Raw genomic sequence first — 23327 nt, 5'->3', positions numbered from 1 at the left:
GTTCTTAAAATCGAATTCGGATGCATCCATATGACATCCATATTAAATTCGAATACGGATATCCATATTTACGTTTTAAGTGGATACGAATACGAATAATTCGGATGTTCAGCCATCCGGATCCATCCTTACCGAAGGCGTCCGTAGTCTGTCACATGATGACTGATAAATCTCACAATGCGCAGTGCACGATGCACATGCCGCTAACGGCTCATCGCCAGGAACCAAGCGGAGGAGGAGCGCCTTCTTAGAGGTCGTTCTGAAACCGGCGCGGCATGGGGCAATTGCTAGTGATAGTGATAGTGACTACCGGAGCGGCCCCATCGATGGTTGGTTGTGGCGCCAAATGATGATGTGAGCCCATCTCTGCAGATCGAGCCCATCTCTGCAGATCTAATTTCAACGTTCCTCTGCTGTCTTCCTCTTACAACTCCCGGCCTCGTTCCATCATGCGGCGTAGGGGTGGTGAAAGCATCTAGGCCCCTAATTCGAGTTTTGGTAATTAATGACAACGGTTTGTGGATTAACGATTTCATTTGAGATAATGAGTATAGGTTGATCCACGAATGAAAGAGATTTGGTTGTGAACGTTTGTAGTTTTGGATATGATGAGCAAAGCTCGGGCTCAAGGCAAAGGTAAAATAGGGCTTTTGTATTTTACCGGTCACAAGGCGTTTAGTGGATGAAAAGTGACCGGATTTGTTGGATAGATAGCCGTACTATCAAGAGGGGTTGTGTACTCATGCTTGACGGGTCTTTAGTGCCATTTTGCTCAAAATGTCTAGTTGCATGCATGAGGGCTAACGGCGTTTTGAAAAGATTTGAAAAGACTAAATTTGAGGGCTGACTGAGTAACGGCGGACAGTCCACACCTGAGGGACGGACAGTCCGCACCCATTCCAGAGAGCTTGCAAAGTCTTTGGTGGGCTCGAGGACGGTCCGGCCCAGGTGGGCGGACGATCCGCCACTTTACTTCAAAAATTGTACCAGAGATGGTGTCTCTCTGGTGGGCTTCAAAGTTGAACGGCGGACAGTCCGCCAATGGGGCGCGGACGGTCCGCCGGCTAATTTCAGTTTTGTACCAAAGAGGTTGTTTCTCTGGTTTGGGCTGAAAAGTAAACTGCGGACGGTCCACCCTTGGGGCGCGGACGGTCCGCAGGCTAATTCAATTTTGTACCAGGGAGCTTGTTTGTCTCTGGTGAGTCAGTTCTCTTAACTGCGGACGGTCCGCCCCTGGGGCGTGGACGGTCCGCCGGGGTTTAATGGCTAGTTCTGACACGTATTAAATGCACTCTGACTCACTGGTTTATAACGGCAGACAGTCCGGTTTTTGAAACGCGGACGGTCCGCGACTTCGCAGAAAAGAGTGTAACGGTTAGTTTTTGGAGGGATGTCTATATATACCCATTGCCCGGCCTTTGGGTGCCTCTCTTGGCCTTTTGGACTGCATACTTGACATCTTAGAGCTAAGGCATCCCTCTCTCACACACACTTGCTTAGAGATTGCATTCTTGAGGGTGTGAGAGCTTCTTAGTGTATTGCATCAAGAGTTTGAGCTTAGTGGCACTAGGGAAACTTCAAGCAAGCATCATCGACTTGTTACTCTTGGGAGTTGCCGCTCCCTAGACGGCTTGGAGAAGAGGATTTCGTGGAGCTCCTCCAAGGAGATTATTGAGGAGCCCCGATTTCGGTTGTGAGAGGTCTTGTGCTCACCTCACCGGAGTGGTGAAGAGCAACTCTAGTGGAATCGAGGTGTGGAGCGGTTCCTTGATTCAAGCCGGCTCAATATCAAGAGGTTCTTGATAGAGGAGCGGTTGATTCTTGGAATCCACCTCAACGTGGATTAGGGGTGATCGGCAAGTCATCGACACCATGGGATAAATTCTTGTGTCAAGCTTGGTTACTTCTCTTGCTCACTTTAATTCTTGCTTTTACTTTGAGCAATTTACTTTACTAGAGCTTGATTTGTATCTTATCACCCTAGGTTGCAAACCCTTCTAGAGATAGTTATAGCATGACATAGGGCTTTCCTTTGTTACTAATTAAATTTCTCTAGTGTTGTTGGCTTTAGATTTTAAACCGCCTATTCACCCCCCCTCTAGTCGGTGTTCTTGATCTTACAAGTGGTACCAGAGCTAAGTACTTAATTAATTGCGGATTTAACCATCTCGGAGTAGAACAATGACTAGTGATCATGGGATTCATGTTGGGAAGCCACCGTTCTTTGATGGGAACAATTATGATTATTGGAAGACTAGGATGTCGGCTCATCTCAAAGCCATGAGTAGAAAGCTATGGAGAGTAGTAAGTGATGGATATGTCATTTTAGACCCAAAGAGTTTGACACCCTTAGATGAGGAAAATGAGACACTAAATGATCAAGGGGTTAATGTGCTCTTTAGTGCTCTTGATGTAAATGAATTCAATAGAGTCAAGAGCCTCACAAATGCAAATGACATATGGAAGAAGCTCATGGAAATTCATGAGGGTACATCAACTGTGAAGGAGGCCAAATTATATTTGCTTAAAGGGAATTTTAGTGAATTTACCATGAAGAAGGATGAGAGTATAGCCGAGATGTTCAACCGGCTAAATGACATTGTGAATGACCTCAAGGGACTTGGATTTGAGGTACCGGATGGGGATTTCAACCCCAAATTTCTTAGATGTCTTCCGGAAAGATATGACACAATTGTGACCTTACTTGTAAGGTCAAATGTGAAGACCGCAACTCCTACACAAATATTGGGAGAAATCCTCTCCCATGACATATTCAAGAAATCTCAAGATAAAGCTCATGGGGGAGAAATTGATATGAAAAAGAAAAGTGTGGCATTCAAAGCTCAAGATAGCAAAAATGAAGAAGAAAGTGGATGCCAAGAAGAAGAATCAGATGAGGAGATGGCTCTCTTTGTCAAGAGATTCAATAGAATGATGAGCAAGAAGAACTTTGGCAAGAGAGGTCAATCATCAAGAAAAAATCCTTTTGTGGACAAGACTTGCTTCAATTGTGGTAAAGTAGGTCATATCATTGTCAATTGTCCAAACAAGAAAAAGGACAAGAAAAATGATGAAAAGAAGAAGAAGAAGTTCATAAAGAAGAAGAAGAATGGCCAAGCTTATTTTGTTGAATGAGATTCCGATGCAAGCTCCGATGATGATGATGATGATGACAAGACATCCAAGGGAGTTGCCGGGATCGCCATCAAGGAGGCTCCATCACTCTTCTCTACACCACATTGTCTTATGGCCAAGGGTGGTACAAAGGTACAACAAGATGGTGAACTTGATAAACTTTCATATGATGATCTTGTTGAAATGCTAAATGATGCCGATGAATTCATGACAAAGGAAAAGGCTAAGTTAAAGGACTTGAGGTTGAAGTTTACTTCTCTTCAAGATTCCTATGAGGAGCTAAAGACTTCTCATGAGAGTCTCAAAGAAACTCATGAGAAGCTTGAGGAAGCTCACAATGCCTTGCTTAATCATGAAAGAAAAGCAACATTGAGCATTGGTGTTAATTGTGATTTAATTAATGATAAATCTTGTGGCTCTAGCTCTACTAGTTCGTTTTGCACCAAAATTGATAACCCATATTGCAATGAATCTCTCATTATGGAAAATGATTTGTTAAAGAAAGAGATTACTTGCTTGACTAATGATTTGAGAAAGTGCTATGATAGTAGAGCAAAGTTTAATCATTGTTGGGCAAGCCAAAAGTTCACTTTGAACAAGCAAGGGTTTGGATATATTCCTAAGAAAGTGAAGAAGGCTTTTGTGCAAACCAAAACTACTTTTGTGAAGAGTAGTGGCAAGCCATATTGTGAAAAATGCAAGAAGGTTGGTCATGTTGAGAAGAATTGCACCAACAAGAAAGTCATATCCTTTGATTCAAGTTACATGCTTATGAAAAATTCAAATGGCAATGTTAGTACAAAATTTGTTGGGATACCTATAAATGGTGCTAAAAAGAATGTCATTTGGGTGCCAAAAGTCTTGGTCACTAACGTGGTCACTAACGTTCAAGGACCCAAGAAAGTTTGGGTACCTAAAAGAGTTACTTCCTCTTTGTAGGTGAATTACAAATCCGGAGGAAGACATTGGGTGCTTGATAGTGGATGCACTCAACACATGACCGGAGATACAATAATGTTTTCCTCTCTAGATGAGAATGTGGGTGGCTATAGTGACATCATCTTTGGTGACAATAGCCGGGGCAAAGTCAAAGGAGTTGGTACAATTCCTATCTCAAGCGATCATTTTTTTTCAAAAGTTTTGTTGGTTGATTCTCTCAAGTTTAATCTCTTATCGGTCACTCAACTTTGTGATTTTGGATATAAGTGTAGTTTCACTAAAGATGATGTTGTAGTGACTAGCTTGGATGGAAAAGATCACATCTTTACGGGATTTAGACATGAGGATGTATATCTTGTGGATTTTGCTACTAAAGAGGCAAATTTGTCCACTTGCTTATTCACTCAATCATCCTTGAGTTGGTTATGGCATAGAAGGCTTGGTCATGTTGGCATGAAGCAACTCAACCGACTTTTGAAGCATGACTTGGTAGTTGGGTTGAAGAATATGAAGTTTGAAAAAGATAAGTTATGTAGTGCATGTCAAGCCGGAAAAGCAAGTTGCAAATTCTCATCCCACTAAGAGTGTCATGTCAACCGAGAGACCATTGGAATTATTGCATATGGATTTATTTGATCCTACAACATATAGAAGTATCGGTGGGAATTGCTATTGTCTTGTGGTAGTGGATGATTACTCAAGATATACATGGGTTTTCTTTTTTCATGACAAGGCCGATACATATGACACATTCAAGAAATTCTTTACAAGGGCCGAAAATGAATTTGAGCTCAAGGTGAAGAAAGTGAGGAGTGACAATGAAAGTGAGTTTAGAAACACAAGAGTTGAGGAATGGTGTGATGAGAAAGGAATCAAGCATGAATTCTCAACCAAGTACACTCCGGAATAAAATGGTCTTATTGAGAGGAAAAATAGAACCTTAATTGATATGGCAAGATCAATGCTCTCCGAATACAATGTTTCGGATAGCTTTTGGGCCGAAGCAATCAATACGGCTTGTCATGCCACTAATAGATTGTATTGCCATAGATTTCATAACAAGACCCCATATGAGTTGCTCATTGGAAGGAAGCCAAATATATCATATTTTAGAGTGTTTGGTTGCAAATATTATATTCTCAAGAAGGGAACTCGGTTATCAAAGTTTCAAAGCAAATGTGATGAGGGTTTTCTTCTTGGATATTCATCTAGTAGCAAGGCTTATCGGGTCTACAACAAAATACATGGCATTGTTGAAGAAGCATATGATGTTGAGTTTGATGAAACCAATGGGTCTCACAATGAACAAGAAAATCTTGATGATGTGAGAAGTGATGGTTTGAGAAATATAATGAAAAACATGTCAATTGGTGATGTTAGACCAAGAGAAGAAGATGAAGATGAAGATGATCCTTCTATCTCTATTAGAGTTAATCCTTCAGCTTCTATCTCAAATGATCAAGCACAACCAATTGTACAAGATTCAAGTAATAATGATTCTCAAGTGCAAGATCAAGTTGGTTCATCTAGTGTACCTTCTTCATCAACTCAAGAACCCATTGTTCCTCAAAGAATTCATCATGTTCTTGCAAAGGATCTTCCGATGGATCAAATCATGGGTGATATTAGTAAGGGTGTCCAAACTCGATCTCGCATTGCTTCATTTTGTGAACATTATTCTTTTTTATCTTTTCTTGAACCTAACCGTATAGATGAAGCATTGAGAGATCCGGATTGGGTGAATGCTATGCATGAAGAATTAAATAATTTCACCCGGAATCAAGTTTGGGATTTAGTTGAGAGGCCCAAGAATTATAATGTTATTGGCACTAAATGGGTCTTTAGAAACAAGCAAAATAAAGATGGAGTGGTTGTGAGAAACAAGGCAAGATTGGTAGCTTAAGGCTTCACTCAAGTCGAAGGTTTGGATTTCGGTGAAACTTTCGTTCCCGTTGCTAGATTAGAAGCTATTACAATTTTATTATCTTATGCTTGCTCTCACAACATAAAACTTTTTCAAATGGATGTGAAAAGTACTTTCTTGAATGGCAAGATTAGTGAACTTGTTTTTGTTGAGCAACCTCCCGGTTTTGAAGATCCCAAGAAGCCAAATCATGTATACAAGCTCTCTAAAGCTCTTTATGGTCTTAAGCAAGCTCCACGAGCTTGGTATGAAAGATTGAGGGACTTTCTCATCTCTAAGGGCTTCAAAATTGGTAAGGTTGACACTACTTTGTTCACTAAAGCAATTGGTAAGGATTTATTTGTTTGTCAAATTTATGTTGATGATATTATCTTTGGTTCAACTAACCCAAGTTTTTGTGAGGAATTTGGTGAAATGATGTCTAGAGAATTTTAGATGTCCATGATTGGTGAATTGAGTTTCTTTCTTGGACTTCAAATCAAGCAACTCAAGGAAGGCACCATTGTGTGTCAATCAAAATGTGTGAAGGATATCTTGAAGAAATTTGGTATGGAAGATGCAAAACCAATCAAGACTCCTATGGCCACCAATGGGTATCTCGACCTAGATGAGGGAGGTAATCTGGTTGACCAAAAGCTTTACCGTTCTATGATTGGTAGTTTGCTTTATTTGACCGCATCTAGGCCCGACATCATGTTTAGTGTTTGCATGTGTGCACGATTTCAAGCCGCACCTAGAGAATGTCATTTGACCGCCGTCAAAAGGATCTTGAGATACTTGAAATATTCTCCTAATATTGGTTTATGGTATCCCAAGGGTGCTCATTTTGATTTGGTTGGATTCTCGGATTCGGATTATGCGGGTTGCAAGGTTGATAGGAAAAGTACTTCCGGTGGTTGTCAATTTCTTGGAAGATCTCTTGTATCTTGGTCATCAAAGAAGCAAAATTCCGTGGCTCTTTCAACCGCCGAAGCGGAATATATCTCGGCCGGAATTTATTGTGCACAATTGTTATGGATGAAGCAAACTCTTCTCGATTATGGTGTGAAATTTGATGAAATTCTCTTGTTGTGTGATAATGAAAGTGCCGTGAAGATTGCTTCTAATCTGGTTCAACATTCAAGAACCATGCATATTGATATCCGCCATCATTTTCTTAGAGATCATGTGAACAAGGGTGATATCAAGATTGATGGTATTGGCACGGATGATCAATTAGCCGATATATTTACCAAGCCTTTGGATGAATCTCGATTTTGCAAGTTAAGAAATGAGTTAAATATCATTGACTTCTCAAATGTGGCTTGAAAGCTAGCACATGTGGCATATGGTTCTTTCATGCACTCTTTGTTTCATTTTTCTGAATTTTTGAGGTATTTTTGAGCCAATTATGAGTTTTCATGATTTTATTCGATTATTTTTTGAATTCTTGTTGAAACTTGCTCATATGAGTCTTTTGAAGGTTTTCTTGCAAGATTTGAGATTTTTTGATTTTTATATGAGCAATGATCCCAAATTAGAGTTGGAGTTGAGAAAGTTGGCAAAATTATGGACTGTCTGAAATCTGGTACTGCAGACAGTCCGCGGGTAAGGGGCGGACAGTCCGCCGTTCATGAGACTTGTTCCCCAGAGGCTCTGCAAAGAAATTGTCAACTACAAAAATACATAGCGGACGGTCCGCCAAAGGACCGCGGACGGTCCGCCTGTGTCAGACAGTATTTGCCAGAGGCAGTTTCAGTTGGGTGTCAGTGTTAAAATTCAAAGGTGGACGGTTCGCCAGGTTACCGCGGACGGTCCGCGACTGGACAGAATGGTGGGGTCGGCCAGACTTTGATTTATAATGGATGTCCCTCTCACTCTCCCCCACCAAACCGCACACATAGTCAAAAAGCTCTCTCTCTTTCTCTCTCAAGCACGTGGGGGAGACGACAAGGTCAAGGCTTTTTGGCGTGGTTCCCGGACAGTCCGAGAACATCCCCGGGCTCTTCTCAAGATTGTGCATCATGTCCTCTCGGTATTTTGACAAATCCCTAACTCTTGTTCTTGGATTTGTTTATTGGAAAGAGTTAGGGTTAGATGCTCCGATCTGTTTTTGGACCATGGTTTCTTGAAAATACTTGGGGGATCTTGTTCCTAGTGATGAGGAGATGCTATGGTTAAAATTTGGTTGGTGGATTTGAATTGAAACTCAAAATATGAGTGAATCAAAGTTGGGGCGATTTTGTGTTCCTGCGCAGAACAGATGGGTCGCGGACAGTCCGCCTGTTGGACGCGGACGGTCCGCTGTGGTGGTTAATGAACCGCGGACGGTCCGCGTTCAGAAGAGCGGACGGTCCGCAAGTGTCAGATTTTCCAGATGGCTGCTGAATTAACTTATATCATTATGGATTGTTTCTATTGCTTGAGTAATTGTTCTTATGGTTAAATCTTGATCTCAGGCCACCCCGGAAGATAATCAAGGCCACTGCTTCCAAAATCAAGAAGGTTATGACTTCCAAAAGACAAAGAGACAGTGATGACTCTGATGATGTGGACTATGCTCCAAATCTCAGTGAGATGGCTGCTGCATCTTCAGTGGGAGATGTTGGTGATGAATCTTCAGAGGAAGAGACTAAGGGAGTTGAGGATGATGTTACAGATTTGATGGGGCTAGATCTTCCTAGCCGACAGTGGACTGCAGAGAGCTATGCCAATGCAAGAGCAGTGAATCAGTTCAGCTTGCCTCGTGACACCAACATTCTCTTCTTCAAAACTGAGGTACAAAAAGATGCTTACTTTGGTCATCTAGTTAAGAAAAATGTTTTCAAACATCAGACCATTGATCTAGGCTATATGAGACAACAATAAGTCATGACTGATCTAGTAGATAGATTTCAGCAAATGGGATTAGCAAATTTTCTATAGCATAGGTGTGATTGGAATGAAACTGTGATACGTCAGTTCTATGCCACTCTAGAGATCAACATGGTTGAGGAAACATTTAGGTGGACAACTGGCAAAAGAACCTATTATGCTACATTTGCACAGTTTGCTGAGGCAAATCAGTTGGATTATAATTTCATCACTAGTGAGCAAAGTGTGAATGTTGTGTTAGAAAACCCTATAGATGAGAATGACTACCACATGTTCTATGAGCCTGCACATCTTGGAATTGCTAGAAGCTTTGGGGGCACTCAGGGTCTGAGGCATCATCCTGCAGTGATCAATAAGATTGTTAGAGTCACATTCATGCCTAAGAGTGGCAACAAGGATAAGATTAGAGGGTACTATTGGAATGTGATATCTCATATCATGAATGGAAATAGAATAAATATCATTGCTCTTATCATGGATCAGCTTGCAGATTTGAGGCTTAACATGGAGACGAACTTATATTTTGCTCCATACATTATGTCCATCATCAAGGTTAAGTCTAGCTTCAGAGGGTTATGTGAAAGCAAGCACACACCTTTCAGGCCATTCAAGAATGACAATGCTTTTCTTTTGAGGCCTCTAACTCCTTTCCCTGGAGATGATATGGATGCTGAAGCACAGGGCCAAGATGACAGTGATGATGATGCTCACATGGGAGCAGTTGCAGCTCAGCATGCCATGCCACCACCGCATCCTCCAGTACAGCAGCAGTGGGCTCCTCCAGCTGGCTACTTTGACCCGTACTTTGCATCCATGCAGGAGAGCATGTCCTCTCAGATTGCGGGGTTGGCTAGTCAGATGCAGAATCAGATGAACCTCAACTTCTAGAACATGCAACAGTAGTTGTTCAAGCCCATGATGGCTCGAATGCAGGGGGTTCAGGAGAGCTTACACTCAGACATAGCAGCTCTTGACTCACAATTTGAGGATTTGCCCTCTTCTGAGCAGTTTGAGCAGCTTGAGCAGAGACAGGAGCAGCTAGAGCAGCGCTTTGATACCTTCAGCACAGCCTTCACCGGATTTTCTGACCACTTCTACTCAGTATTTCTGGCTCCAGTGCCGCCTCCAGAGTTCTACCCGCACCAGCCATTCTACCCACCGCCACCTCCTCCACCGCCGATGGATTGACTTTCTTGGCAATTGATGCCAAAGGGGGAGAAGGAGCTTTGGAGTGCTTGGATCTAGGGGGAGCTCATGGAGATCATTCGCTTTCGGCTTCCGCTTGCCACTCATATTTATTTGTGTTGAACTATTGCGTTACATGTCTTTGATTTGTGTCTTGCATGAACTTGGTTTGAGACTTGTGTTTGGATTTGAACATTTGGTTTGTAATGTGTGATGAACTATGTTGGTTTGTGCTACTCTTATCTATTTATGTTCATCTTGTGGTTGTGAGGTTGTGCTAACCAAGCTAAATTTCATATCATATATATCTTGTATCTTGTATGCCTCGACTTCCACTTGTTGGGAAAACTCCGTCAAAAGTTTTAAATATATATATATGTACTTGGTATTCATGAAAATTTATATGCACATATCAAGGTGGAGTTCTCTCTACTCATCGAACTTGGTGAATTTATTCAAACCATATTCTGAAATTTTTAAGAAAATGAGTAAGTTCTTCCAAATTTCAATTCCAAGTCCACCTTATGCCTAGTGTGTAAAGTTGACTTGAACACTTTTATCACTCCAAAATTAAGTGTTGTCATCAATTACCAAAAAAGGGGAGATTGAAAGCATCTAGGCCTCTAATTCGAGTTTTGGTAATTAATGACAATGGTTTGTAGATTAACGATTTCATTTGAGATAATGAGTATAGGTTGATCCACGAATGAAAGAGATTTGTTTGTGAACGTATGGAGTTTTGGAGATGATGAGCAAAGCTCGGGCTCAAGGCAAAGGTAAAATAGGGCTTTTGTATTTTACCAGTCACAAGCCGTTTAGTGGATGAAAAGTGACCGGATTTGTTGGATAGATAGCCGTACTATCAAGAGGGGTTGCGTACTCATGCTTGACGGGTCTTTAGTGCCATTTTGCTCAAAATATCTAGTTACATGCATGAAGGCTAACGGCGTTTTGAAAAGATTTGAAAAAGACTAAGTTTGAGAGCTGACTGAGTAACGGCGGACAGTCCGCACCCGTTCCAGAGAGTTTGCAAAGTCTCTGGTGGGCTCGAGGACGGTCCGGCTGTAACACCCGGTTTATAAAAGAACATAAACCGAGCAATCATATACGTGCCAGGATCAAGTCACACGTATATACAACAGAATGAACAGTATATCATAGCACATATCACGTAAAAAGATATAATAAAGCGAATACGAATGTTATTTATTACATTAATGACAAAATGTCTGATACAGCGGAAGCGAAGTATAAAATACGATAAAGACTCTCCGAAGCTGAAGCAGGGCGCCACAGGGACGTCGACTGGGAGACGAACGCCTAGAAGTCCTCGTAGTCCTGGTAGCGCTGAGCAAACTCCCTCGCGTCGGCAGGAACTGAGCAGCAGTAGCGTATCCAAGAGGAAAAAGTAGAGAAGAGGCAAGGGTGAGTACACAACTTGTACTCAACAAGTATAACACAAACTATGAGGTCCTAAGGTTGGCTGACTCAACTGCATTAGCTTTTAAGTGTTGGCAAAATTTTATTAAAGCTATGTACTACAAGTTGATGAATTACCATTAACCCAGTTATATAGTAATTAATCAGAATTAATTATGTAATTACTGACAACCATACCAAAACCACCAAGGTAACCCCGAGAAGCACCTCCCTCGTCGGAAGGAGATAACTCCACTAATCAAAAGGAGGATCTGGGCCGCTCATAACCGTGACCACGGCTAGTATACCAGTTTTACACTCTGCAGAGGTTGCACATCTTTACCCACAAGTCGTGAGCTACGCCAGTTGTTCATCACACTTCCTTAGGTGAGATGACTAGCGACTCACTACGAGGCCTTTACAAAGAATCCCGTTAGTAAGGAGTAACCGCGAGGGTGGATCGGCGACTATGGAGCAGGTCTAGTGGGCATCAAGACACAGGTATGCAGACCAAGCACAGACGAGGCCACTCAGCACGAGGGCCATAGAAGCTTACCGCCCCTGCCCCGCAGGTAAGTTACTCCAAACCAAAAAGATCTAATTATTACGCCAAGTCTATCCCATTCTAGCCTTGTGGTAGCGCTGTTGTCCCAGGTTGTCGCTCTATGAACCGGTCCTTATGGAGAGTGGCCAACCAAGCACTAAGCACCATGCTGGCCCCCTAAACCATATTTCTACAAAAACCATATTTTAACGAGACGTGAGCCACTCAAGCACGAAGCACAGAGGGCCACTCTCAGAATTAAGTTCAAGTAAACCATTAATCAAATTTAATTAAAAAGGACCAGAGTGTGTTATAGCGCGGCACCTAGCACAACTAACCAAAATGCAACCCAAAGGTATATATAAAGGATATAAGGTGGCTAGGAAAGTCCTTATAGGCATACAGTATTAAAATGCAGTATGAAATTATATTAAAAGTGATAGGTTGTTCATGTTATACTTGCCTTCCTCGTACTGCTCCTGCTGCTACTCAAAGTACTCGGAAGACGGCTGCTCCGGGTACTGGTACTGGGGCTCCTCCGGTAGCTCGACGTCTACTCACGAACACATGGCCAAAACAATGCACAATAATAAGCATACAAGCAAACACTAACAAAAACTAAGAAACAATACATCAATACATAAAAATAGCACACTAATCTAGTCTAAAACTATTCTACGCGTTACAACGATCGCGTGGACATAAAGAACGCCTAAATCGGAGCTAAAACGCATTTTCTAGGCTAAAAACAAGGTTCAGGGACTAAACTGCAAGAAAACTAATGTTCCAGGGGGTTTTCTGCAAAAATCGAGGGTCTAAACGTAATTAACCAACAACTCCGGGGTCTAACTTGCAAAAGGACAGGTGCTGGATGGCGGGTGCTATATTTAAAAAGCTCAGGGGTCTAAGTGTTAAAATCAGGACCTAACTAGAATTATTTTTGAAAAGGGCTGGACAGCGGGTTGATTCTAGAAAAACGGAGGGTCTCTTTAGCAAATTGTACAGGCCAAACCGGTACGGTTGGATCTCAACCGCTGGATCACCATCCGGGGGCTCAGATCTGCCATGGGTGCAATCTAATCAAGGGCGTCCAAAATGGATCGGATGGCCAGGGTTGTTTGCGGGCGACGGTGGCGGCGGAACTCACGGAGCGCGGCGGCGCGCGGCCGCAGAGTCGCCGGAGTTCACCCACCCGGCGCTCCGGGGGTCAATCCGACCCGGGCTTGGGTCGGGGAGCCTGCCCGCGGTATGCGCAAGGCACTGGTGGCGAGGGGGGGGGCTGCTCGGGGGTTCGGACGGGCTTGTGGCGGAGCGAGGCGGCGCTAGCTCGCCGGCGAGCGGCGTTGTGCGGGCGGGGATGCGCCACGGCTACGTTATCTTGCGCAAAAGGACCAGGAGGCTGAGGAGGCGCTTACCGAGCTTGGAATCGGACGAGGAGGTGGCGCAGGGCAGAAATCGGGGCGGACCGGCGGCGGAGCTCGACGCGGCGGTCGCGGGGGGGGGGGGGGGGGGGGAGATTCGGCACGGCCGTGGACCGGGGTTGGAGATGGTGGCCTCCGGGTCGTTGCTGGGCCCGAGGCGGAGCCGGTGCGATGCTTGGCCCAGGCGGCAGGCAGACGGGGCGGGCGCGCTAGCTCGGGGGAGCGATGGCTTGCTGGGCTGGTGGCGACACTGGCGTGTGGGCCCGGTGGGAGGGGCGCGCACGGGGGGCACGGCGCTGGTCGCTGGCCTGAGCGGAACAGGCCTCGGACTGGGCTGGCGCGAGGAGAGGGGAAAGAGGAGAAAGGTTGGGCCGTTAGCTGGGCTGCCTGGGCTGAGGTGGGCCGCAGGGAAAGGGAAAAGGGTTTGCGGGCTGGGCTGGTGTGGGTTTTGGGTTGCTATGGGTTTGGGTTTGAGTTTTGTTTTGGGTTTTTCTTTCTATTTCTCCTTTTCTATTTCTAATCCAAACTATCACACAACTAGGTGAATTCAAATTCAAATTTGAATTCACAACTAGCACTCAAACAAATAAATTAATGCACCAGCATGAATGCAACAATTAAACCTATGATAAAATTTTAATTACTTAAGGAACAAACTTGAATTAAATGTCATACTAAACACAATAAACCATAGAAATTTAAATAAAGCCAATTAAATTTATTAATAAATGCTGGAATTTAAATTAGGGTGTTACACCGGCCCAGGTGGGCGGACGGTCCGCCACTTTACTTCAAAAATTGTACCAGAGAGGGTGTCTCTCTGGTGGGTTTCAAAGTTGAACGGCGGACAGTCCGCCAATGGGGCGCGGACGGTCCGCCGGCTAATCTCAGTTTTGTACCAAAGAGGTTGTTTCTCTAGTTTGGGCTGAAAAGTAAACTGCGGACGGTCCGCCCTTGGGGCGCGGACGGTCCGCAGGCTAATTCAATTTTGTACCAGGGAGCTTGTTTGTCTCTGGTGAGTCAGTTCTCTTAACTGCGGACGGTCCGCCCCTGGGGCGCGGACGGTCCGCCGGGGTTTAATGGCTAGTTCTGACACGCATTAAATGCACTCTGACTCACTGGTTTATAACGGCGGACAGTCTGGTTTTTGAAACGCGGACGGTCCGCGACTTCGCAGAAAAGAGTGTAACGGCTAGTTTTTGGAGGGATGTCTATATATACCCATTCCCGGCCTTTGGGTGCCTCTCTTGGCCTTTTGGACTGCATACTTGACATCTTAGAGCTAAGGCATCCCTCCCTCACACACACTTGCTTAGAGATTGCATTCTTGAGGGTGTGAGAGCTTTCTAGTGCATTGCATCAAGAGTTTGAGCTTTGTGGCACTAGGGAAACTTCAAGCAAGCGTCATCGACTTGTTACTCTTGGAAGTTGCCGCTCCCTAGACGGCTTGGAGAAGAGGATTTCGTGGAGCTCCTCCAAGGAGATTGTTGAGGAGCCCCGATTTCGGTTGTGAGAGGTTTTGTGCTCACCTCACCGGAGTGGTGAAGAGCAACTCGGAATCGAGGTGTGGAGCGGTTTCTTGATTCAAGCCGGCTCAAGATCAAGAGGTTCTTGATAGAGGAGCGGTTGATTCTTGGAATCCACCTAAACGTGGATTAGGGGTGACCGGCAAGTCATCGACACCACGGGATAAATTCTTGTGTCAAGCTTGATTACTTCTCTTGCTCACTTTAATTCTTACTTTTAATTTGAGCAATTTACTTTACTAGAGCTTGATTTGTATCTTATCACCCTAGGTTGCAAACCCTTCTAGAGATAGTTATAGCATGACATAGGGCTTTCCTTTGTTACTAATTAAATTTCTCTAGTGTTGTTGGCTTTAGATTTTAAACCGCCTATTCACCCCCTCTAGTCGGTGTTCTTAATCCTACAGGTGGCCACCGAAGGTGCCAAGATTGTGAACAAGGCGGATCTGTACGTGGAGGGGCCTCCGGTGGCCGATGGTGGGACGCCAAATGAGGATATGCTTCTCGGACCTCTGGTGGCTGCACATTTGAATGATGTGCTTGGTAACACGGATCCCATCTGTCATTAGGTTTTCATCAGCATGCATAATATTATGTGTGTCCTGGAATGATTATGATAAATGCTTCTGTTCTAAGATCATGAAATCCTATATAAGATTTAGGTTAGCTGTCACAATGTTTTGTTATTAATTCGGTGTGGGAAATGATACACTGCTGCACAGGTTACTAGTACTTGTGATATTGAACTGTAATTTAGGTATGGGATGTCATAAGAATTATGCTAGCTATCGAATTTGTTGTTCTTATAAATGTCATGCCCAATTTAATTCTGTATGAATGCTGCTGCTGCGTGATGTTGCTGCTATGTGTACAGCGATCAGTATATATCTAACAAGCACCAAAATGGTCATGACTTTATATTACAGCACCAAAATACACTTACAGTATCCAGGATGTGACCACATAGTCATGACTTTATATTAGGACCACCATAGTCATGACTTTATATTACATCACCGGAATACACTTATAGTATCAAGAATGTGACCAAATAGTCATGACTTTATATTATGACAACCATAGTCATGACTTTATATTACAGCGCCAAAATACACTTACGAATTTACATGTCGTCATGTGCATGATTAGTGTCCCAAGGATGCGACCACATCCTCATATAGCTGTCGGTCAACACAAAGGCTTGTAGGAAGCATGCCTACCGCCTCCAGCTTGTCTTTGTCCATGTGAGGAATTTCATATCTGTTTCCTCCTCTATCTTTCATGACCTCAATCATACACCCTTGTAGTGTTAGGAACACCCTATTCAAAGTATCTGGATCATATTTATAAAACTCAGTTTTGACATTCTGAATCAAGTCATCCAAGTTCCTAGAGATCTTTTCATAGTTTAAGGACTGAAGAGAAGCAAAGAATCCTAAGTCTAGCACATTCAAATCTGGAGAATTTGCAGGTTGGTTGATGAGTCGTATGTCCAGCCCTATTTGTGCTACAGCCATAGCAAATTCTTCATCATCTCCTGGCACATGTGAAGGGGCGTTGTCTTGCTGAATGTATATGGTTTGTCCTCTAAGTTCTCGTGGCCACCGTCGCACAATTGCTTTTAGAACTTTGCCAATCAGGTACGATCTCATAGTTCTTCGATCTACATTAATAGCCTTAGTGACTTCTGTCCCTCTCCCCCTATTACGGCTTCTTCTTTTTGCTTTTTCCTACAGTCAATGAAAATGATTAGTAAGGATCAAAAGTGTTAGCATGAACTAATGTATCATAGTGAAACAAGATAATGTCGTACCTTTCTAATAAATGGCCACAGTCCTATCTTCCCATCAAAGATGCAATTACCTGCACCATCGTATATAGGTCTTCCTAATGCTGACAAGACCATAACTTTGCCAATATGATTCTTATTTTGCACTGTCCTATTTGGGTTGTCCTCGCCTAGAAGCATATAATACTTCACGTACTTCGATGTGGTGTTGAACCACTTCTCGTCCATGTGGATGATGTTTTGCATTGCACTGAATGTTGGTTCATGTGGTAGTGTCCGCTGATCTAGCATTGCAAGACACCATTGGAGCCTCTCTCTTTTGTTTTGTTCTGTCAATAAAGGCTTTAGTGTGCTAGAGTGACGTCGTAGTAGCCCTTCCTTGAACCTGTTATGCAGAGTGCTCTTTTTGACACCAATTTCTTTTGCTAGAGATCGAATAGTGCTTCTTTTATGCGACAGAACACTAAGAACCTTAGATAGGTCTATTTGCAACTTTTTCCGGCCACATCTCTTAGGCTTTCTTGATCTAACATCAATTGGAATTCCTTGGGCACGACATTATTTTGCTCGCTGCCAAATGCGCTGCACTTTATACCTGCTCACCTGGAATAATTGTGCTACATTAATTGTAGCTTTCCTTTTTAGTCTTCCATGATCACTTCTGAGAAGCAATGCTTCATAGATTTGTTGTCGTTCAGTATCTGTTAAATTTCTGTACTGATGTGCATTGTTTTCATTTGCATGGTGATCAACATCCGAGTCATCCAACTCATCTTCATCAAAGATTATGTCCATAGCGTCAGCATACACACCATAGTCATGCATGTCCTCCATCAATCCTACAAAAAAAACGGTGAGTTGCGGACCAATTGGTGCAGATTTGTAATTATTATTTTTTAGAATTGTGGGTGAAAATCAGTGCAAACAATCTGTTAAATCAGTAAAAATCAGTGCAAAAAAACGGCGGCTGTACATATCATGTAAAAAAAGAGATGGTTAAGTGGTCATAAGCTTACTGTGATCTTGATGCATGTGTTGCTGCAGGTCAGAAGGTTCAAAGTTAAGATCAAATTCATGTGGACCATCAAAGTTGAGACATGCAGGCTGTGGATGCACTTCCTCTACTCCAATTGCTAAAACTTGGTGAGTCACAATAGTTAGTTGGTGTATGAATCTAGTTGTAAATATGGAGTAATTCGAACTGAGCTTGTTCTTATTGCTGTCCAGATGCAATGAAGAGAAAAAGATCAGCTTCATGATGTTCTTGTTTTCCCTCAAAAGCGTCAACATTAAGATCAATGACATGCATACCAAGCAGTTCGTCGTGAGGAACATGTAGGGGCTCACCTTGTAGATGGGCTTCATCTTCATGAAGTTGAATATCCTGGAGATGAGCGATCTCATCTTCTTCCTCATATGCAGGTTCTTCGTTGAGATCAGGTAAGAGGTCACTGTGTTGATCTTGAAGTGGGGCTTCATCTTCATAAATCTGATGTTCCTGGAGATGAGGGATTGCATCTTCATCTTCTTGTTCATGTGCAGGTGCTTCATTGAGATCATGTAAGAGCTCTCCATATTGATCTGGAAGAATGTTGAGATCAGGTAAAAGCTCTCCATGTTGATTTGGGAGAACGTTGAGATCAATGGGCATGACTGATATGAAAATTGGTTGTGGCTGATGGGGTACGAGAAAGTGCTGCACTTATATGAGGGGGATTGGTTGGCAATAGGCGGGAAAGGACTTGGTTCATTTCAAATTTGGACTTGTGCGGGCTTCAACATCAGCCACAAATTAGCATTGAGGGAAGCTGTACTTTTTTTCTTGAGGACACGTGTGTGGCACTAGAGTTTTCCAGGCCAAACCGTGGCACTCCTTTGTATTGACACGTGTATAGCATAGGGACTCATGGCTGTAATTTTATATTCCATTTCTGTACACCGTTTGTAACCTGAGCTATAATCTGAACTTGTGCAGATCAATTTTAGAGGGGTATTTTGGTCATTTGGCAAGGTGTTTGACTACTCCCTCAAGTCCTAAAATTGCTGTCTTTGCTAGATGGAGGGAGTAGTTGTGGACAATTAAGGCATCCACAGTAACCGAGGGTTAACTCACTAGCGCAGAGCAATGATGCTTCCACCTATTTTTCGGTGGATGTTTGATGCTAACTACTCCCTCCTTCCCTGTTTATAAGGCATGGTGGAACATGACACAGTCTTCTAAACAATACTTTGACCATTTATTTATCATATATTATATCACTTTTGATTATAAACTTATAACCATTGTAAAATATATTTGATTATGAATCCAATCATATGAAATTTGCATTATAAAAATAAAAATTTAATAGTCAAATTATTGGTCAAAGATGACAAGGTTTGAATCTTGATATACGTGTATGCCTTATAAACAGGGAAGGAGGGAGTAGTAGTACTAAACATAGATTAATAATAAAAAATCATAATCCCAAAAAAAATTCGAGACGTTACTGTGGTGACACAGTACATAATTATATATTAATCTTTGTAATGGACATCGAAACATCGTAGTATTCAGCTTCGATGCTGGAAAGTATGGTGAGTCCAACACTCCAACCTCTCAATAAAATACGAGGCTTTTACTTAATTGTCCGCCTCTGCTCAACTCGTGAGGGGTTCTTCAAAACAATTCTACCCCACCTCTGGTAAACTCAGCATCTGAGGACTGAACAAGCGCTTCGGTGCCTGAATTTTCAAACTCGGCATCGGCAGTGGCAAAATTGATGCTCGGATTTTCTTTTTCCTTCCAGAGCGTCGGTTTTGCACCACACTGCGGCTGCTCATAGGATGCTACAAAGCCCATAACAACCTGCACCACACATGGCCAAACTTTTATTTTTGTGATGTGACGCGGTCATGAACAGTAATATGCGATAAGCATCCGGAGACCGGAGTATTATGGGTAGAGAGCTCTTATAGGTATTTTGCTTGTTCGGAACCAGGAGTTTGAGTTTGTTTGACAGAGCAAGCTTTTATGTTACACTGGAACAGATCACTCTCCTCACGTTTTGGAGAAACAAATACAGCCCGAATTCAAATTGAAACAAACACGCACGGGAGACTTTTTATTTTTCCAACATTGCATTGTGTTCTTACTTCACCTCGTGACGTGAGCAAAGAAGTCCTCAAAATCTTTCTGGGATGACCCGCCGGCTGCCACGGACGCGCGGACGGCCTCACCGACATCCGTGGCCCGCTGCCGCACGGCGCGCCCTTCGTCGGAGGCCAACATCCTCTCCATCACCTGCTGTATGGTCGCCGCCGGAATCACCTCGGCGTGCTTCTCCCATGGCCTCACTAGGAAGCCGGTCTTGAGGTACTTGCACTGCACACCAGCTCTGCGTCCCAGGGCTGGTCGGAGTGCATGGGCCACGCCAGGATGGGCTTCCCGTGGCTCATGCTCTCCATCGTCGAGTTCCACCCGCAGTGGCTCACGAACGCCGCCGTGGCAGGGTGAGCCAGGATATCCAGCTGCGGCGCCCACCCGGTGATCACCAACCCTCTGCCATCGATCTGCTTGGTGAACTCTGCCAGCAGCCTGGCGTGCCGGCTCTCGCCGTCGTCCGCGAACACGTTGCCACGGTCGGCGTCACGGAGGACCCAGATGAAGCGCTGCTTGCTGCCGCTTAGCGCCGCCGCGAGCTCTTCGATTTGCTCGCCGCGCAGCGAGGACATGGAGCCAAACGACACGTAGAGCACGGATGCCGGCGGCTGTTCGTCGAGCCATCGGAGGCACCCGTGCCGCCGGCTTCTGCTGCTCTGCTCGGGTGCGCCCGCGTCCAGCAGCGGGTTTAACGGCCCGATGGCGAACAACTTCTTGCCGCCGGCGCCATTTGCTGGGCGAGAAAATCGATGAAATCGCCCTCGAGCGCGCGGTACGAGTTGGCCAGCAAGCCGGCGCTGACAACCATGGATTGCTCCATCCTCGTCCGTTTGTGAAGGTACTCCATGAACTCCTCCGTCAGGTAGGGGTCGATGGGGAGGTACTCGAGCCCGCGCTCGCGCAGAAGCCTGCCCCCGTCTTCCACCCGCCCGATGATGGACGAGACGGCGGAGCAGTGCAGCGCGTACCCCTCTCCGTTGGGCAACCGCGCGGCCTCTTCGGCGACGAAGCCGTTTATGAGGTCGTACAGGACCACGACGCGGCGGTGGGAGGCGGAGGCCTCGCGGAGGAGCGCCGCGACCGGGGCGGGCGCGCTGGCGGTGAAGGCCTCCCACAGAGGAATGAGGTGCGACGGGAAGGGCGATCCAGCGGCGGGGTCCGGCGGCGGCGAGGCGTACTCGGAGATGGCGAGCTCGTGGAACTGGACGCGGCGGAGCGCATCGTCGCCCCAGCCGTGCACGCGCGCGCGGGCCTGGCGGACGTGCTCCGCCGGCGCCGCGTAGTGCACGGGCAGCCCGCGCGCCGCGAGCTGCAGCGACAGGTGCAGGAGCTGGTTCAGGTGGCCCTGCGCCGGGAACGGCACTGCCACCACGGGATTGGCTGTGGCTCGCTCTGAATGGTTCTTCTAATGGCAGAAAGTGATGATCACTCGTCAGCGCGTCCCGCGCCATACGGCAGAACGACTTGTCACTAGAAGCCCGCCCAGCTGCAACTAGCTGTCGTGGGAGTTCCTGCACTCGGTGGAACTGGAACGCCAAGTTGCAGTTGCAGCCCCAGAACAAGCATGCTAAGTTCGGCCCTATTTTTTTTTCATGAATACTAGTTCATGTGAAAGTATGGATTGGACCGGCTTGGTTGGGCCTGTATGTTAGACAACTCTACAGTGTAGAAAAAACTAGGGAGATGGCCCGCGCAAATAGCGCGGGTATCTAGACTTTTTATATTAACATTTAGTGTTTTTACTTTTAACTGAAAAATAAATTTGTTCAAATAATTTTATTTGTTGTTTCGAGATCAAGTAAAAGTAAATTTCTAGGCCATCGAAGTTATAACATCAAGGGAAATCAAGGCTTAACATCACATGTTAATCAAGACCATTAAATCATCATAAAATTTAGTGTTGTATGTTCTTTTTTTTCAACAAACATAGTAATTTCTAAACCCTTTTAATATTTAAAACTATTTATATTTATTTGTTGTTCTCAAGGAAGGTCTCATCCGCAAGCTCTATATTTGTCAAATATTGTAGGGTCTAAATTCGCATGATCAATAGATTTATTTGTAATTCATATATTTTTAATTTTAAGATCTAATCAACCTAAATATTTTCTCATAGATCAATTGATTGGTTCATATTGATCGAAGTGTTAATAAGCATTTGCGTAAAGAACATAGATATTCTAGGATCTTAAATTTTTTTAGTCAATGACTTATCCAATGTTTGTATAAATAGCATAGTCCAAGCTCGCAACCCCCATGCGCAAAGCTTTCCCTATCCTTATCCTCTCCCATCCCTTCTAACAAAGCTCACCGAGATCCCATCGATTCAGGCCTCCTTCTGCTATTGTATATCATTGTATATTATCTGTGGTTTGTCGTGCCGGTATGGACGCTCGGCGGCCGCGCCGCCGCTCCCCTGCTATTGTGACTTGCCGTGGTGGTTGCAGGGAGAGCTTGAATAAAGGTCCGTTTTCTCGCTCTGTTTCTTCCTTTTGCTTCGCCTGACCAAAAATCTCATCCTCCTTCCTCCATTTCCACCACCTCATGGCTCAGTTCTTCCTCTTCCTCCCCTTCCTCTTTTCTTATTCCTTTCTCTTTCTTATTCCTTTCTCTTGCTTGTAGGTTTCTATCTGGATTTTCTTATTTTAGTTTTTTTATTAGAATCATGGTAGATCTAATTACTTGTGCTGTGGATTTGCTTCTGTTCTTCACAAGAGTGAATCTGTGCGGTCTTATTTGCTGATTTTGTCATGGCATTTTCTATTGAAGCAGCCATGAGCTTCTTCTCTCTGGTCCCCATGGGTCTATGATGTTGGTTCTGTTGCAGGCCTTCTTCCGAATTTGAGCATTTAACGTTTTCACCTATTGGCGCCACTTTCATCTATGTCCTTGGGTCACCGGTATTGGTCTTCAACAATGCCTCTTGGCGAGGCTTCTCTACCATAGCTCAAAACATTATTACTAAGTCCCTTTGGACATTGGTGTCTTTGGTTGTCTGCACGTCGAGCTTTACGGTGCTGACGATGGTGTTTTGTAGTTTGCCCATAGATTCTTATGGATTCTCGCTTACGTGATGTGTGGAGGTGTTCATGTGTGTCTGGCCATTTGGACCCAGTTTGTAATTGGCTCCTCTTTGAATTGCCTTTATGTAATAGTGTTGCTTCTATAATATATGTTATAAGGTTGTTTTTTAAAAAAGCACAGTGCAGTCGGTTCACATCTTCACCAATTCAACAATTAAGAAGCACACTGCCTAATGAGGTTGCGGCCAGACACATTTGATGTCTACCGGTTATGCTTTCTTTATCACCAAATTATGATTCAACAATTAAATATTGTGTAATCTTTAATTTTCTTGATGAAGTTTTTATGAAACACAGACCAATAGCTCATCCCCAATATATTAGCCATGACTTTAGAATAATCAGATGCTACCCTGGATCAACTCCT

General features: G+C 44.1%; 1 long non-coding RNA gene and 1 pseudogene across 2 annotated transcripts; one reads left to right on the top strand and one right to left on the bottom strand.

Moving 5' to 3' along the window:
• The first annotated feature begins 446 nt into the window (after window positions 1–446).
• Window positions 447–18737, top strand: LOC120641440. Of its 2 annotated transcripts, XR_005662273.1 has the most exons (6): window positions 447–462; window positions 15354–15489; window positions 16418–17588; window positions 17780–17878; window positions 17963–18175; window positions 18278–18737. It is a non-coding gene; the product is annotated as an uncharacterized LOC120641440 (long non-coding RNA). The 2 variants fall into 2 exon arrangements; XR_005662272.1 differs by having other exon boundaries at window positions 448–462; window positions 15354–17588.
• Window positions 18738–19596: 859 nt separating this feature from the next.
• On the bottom strand, window positions 19597–22677 carry LOC120640278 (annotated as a pseudogene).
• Between the last annotated feature and the right edge of the window lie 650 nt (window positions 22678–23327).

Source organism: Panicum virgatum, chromosome 7K, assembly GCF_016808335.1.
Source record: "Panicum virgatum strain AP13 chromosome 7K, P.virgatum_v5, whole genome shotgun sequence".
NCBI classification, from domain to species: domain Eukaryota; kingdom Viridiplantae; phylum Streptophyta; class Magnoliopsida; order Poales; family Poaceae; genus Panicum; species Panicum virgatum.
This window is presented reverse-complemented; position numbering and strand designations above follow the sequence as displayed.